Source organism: Penaeus monodon, chromosome 30 (genome assembly GCF_015228065.2).
Source record: "Penaeus monodon isolate SGIC_2016 chromosome 30, NSTDA_Pmon_1, whole genome shotgun sequence".
NCBI classification, from domain to species: Eukaryota; Metazoa; Arthropoda; class Malacostraca; order Decapoda; family Penaeidae; genus Penaeus; species Penaeus monodon.
Genome location: NC_051415.1, coordinates 5,238,742 through 5,240,767, shown reverse-complemented (window position 1 = coordinate 5,240,767; position 2,026 = coordinate 5,238,742). Strand labels below are relative to the sequence as shown.

General features: G+C 40.0%; 1 long non-coding RNA gene across 1 annotated transcript in view; it reads left to right on the top strand.

Annotated features, from left to right (window-relative positions):
* The first annotated feature begins 525 nt into the window (after positions 1–525).
* The window catches only part of LOC119592287, a 10,717-nt gene continuing 9,216 nt past the window's right edge, over positions 526–2,026 (top strand). Inside the window, exon 1 of the long non-coding RNA XR_005230426.1 lies at positions 526–883. This is a non-coding gene — a long non-coding RNA (uncharacterized LOC119592287). The remainder of the gene's footprint in view (positions 884–2,026) is intronic.

The following is a 2,026-nucleotide window of genomic DNA, read 5'->3' as shown; positions in this document are numbered from 1 at the left end:
AAAATAGCGGTAATTTTTTATAAAAGGAGGGAATAGTAGTTCAAAAGGTTAACAACAATGATAACAAAGAACAAGGTAAATGACCTATGACGCAATACATTGTCTATGGGATATGGGTTGGTATGTGGGTATGGGGTATGGGTAAGGTATGGGGTATGCGGGTATGGGTAAGGTAGGTATGTGGGTATGGAGTATGGGTAGGGAGTATGGGTATGGGAGTGGGGGTAGAGTATAGGTAAGGGGGTTTTAAGCATCGTAGTAAACGGCCAACTCGCTCTTGAGAATTTAACCTAGCACGTTACCGGCTCGCGTAATGTTTCAACCTACTCCATTTTTTAAATTTATTTTTTCCCCATCTGCCTTTCGACTCGTATTCAATTCGCAATCGACGAGAATTCTTGTCTATTTTTTAAAATATTCTTGTCATTTCAGTCTGAATACGGCAATAAAAACGAGCTTTTCCTCCCATTCAGTTACATCTTTGGGAGCGCTTTGTGGCCGGGTCATCCGCCAAATAAAGGGTACTTGGCATCTCGGCGGTTCTCATACCCAAGATCTCCGAGTCGCTGTGATGGAGGCTTGAGCTGGTAGTGCACTTGTTGCTGTGGCTGTGTCATGTGGCTTACAACGATCCTGCCCGTCTAGCTATACCCAGTTTCAGAAACATATACCATATTTCCATCCCACTTTAAACCCTCGTCCCCTCTGGAAGAGTAACGTTCAATACGTGTTTTGAAAGATGTGTGAAAAGGTTTGGAGAACGAGGTGTTGAACGCCGCTCGTGGAGTAATGTCAGCTCTCATGCACACTCGGGAAAAAGGCTAATGTTTTGATCTCAGTGCAAGGGATGCTGCATCGCCCCGCCTCGAAGGATTCTCGGCAGGTAAGCTACGCGCCAGTTGAGAAAGAATGCACCAGCAGATCGTTGCGATTTTTTTTTTACTTTTTTGCTTTACAACGCGCGCTATGGAAACGCGTTTCCATTCCTCTTTTCTTGCGTTGTTTAATAAAAAGAAGAAGAGAAAATGAATTTTCCTCACCCAAGAAAAAAAAACACAACATAATGACAAAACGAGACCCAAAAAACACATCGAAAGACACCTTCAAAGATAACAGAATATTTTTTCTCTTCGTAACAAAAAAATGTGCACTTCTAAGCTCTTTAAGGGAAGGTGCATTCCTCAGCCAAACGGAGAATGGGTTTCCTGCTGTCACGCTGACCTCTGGTCCTTCGAGCTGACTGACGCTGAGGGTGATTTTCGCGTTGGGTTTTGTTCTATAATGTACTGTTAGTGAGTGGCTTTAGAAGTGGCGGGGTTCATATATGGAGTTGTGGATGTGTATGGATTTCTTGTTTCTTCCGTAAGTGAAGGGGTTTAGTAAATGGATTTTTTAAAGTGGTTGGGGCATTTAGAAGTGGAGGGATTCGTAAATTCATTCATAAATGGGTGGATTGTTAGAAGTGGTTCGATTGTTAGAAGTAGATATTTGTAAGTGATTGGGCTTTTAGAAGTGGAGAGGTTTCTAAATATATATATTTTATAATTGGATTGGATATAAGAAGTGGAGGTGTCCGTAAGTGGATTTATAAGTGGATAAATTCATAAATTGGATATGTGTAAGTGAATGGGTTTCTATTAAGCGGAGAGAATCATTAATGGATTGGCAGGTGGATAGAGTCATGCAATTAATTATTTCTATAGATGGGTTAATTTGCAACTGCATTTATAAGAGGATAAATATGTTGATATAATTATTTTACAGATCTATGAATTATACAAATGTATAGATTTTTATATGGATTTTCAAACACGTTTTTTTTTTCTCTTATTATTGCTGTCACCCCAACCCTGCCAAATAAAACAAACAAACAGATAAATCAAGTGTTTGTTTCGCAAAGACCAGTTGATTGAGTGTATATGCCACATTACGTCATGCGTGTCATGCACTCTCGTCCTCTTCTCTTGAACGTTAGTGATAAATTCATCACTTTCAGGTTTCATTGAGCATTGGAAGAGATCATTGT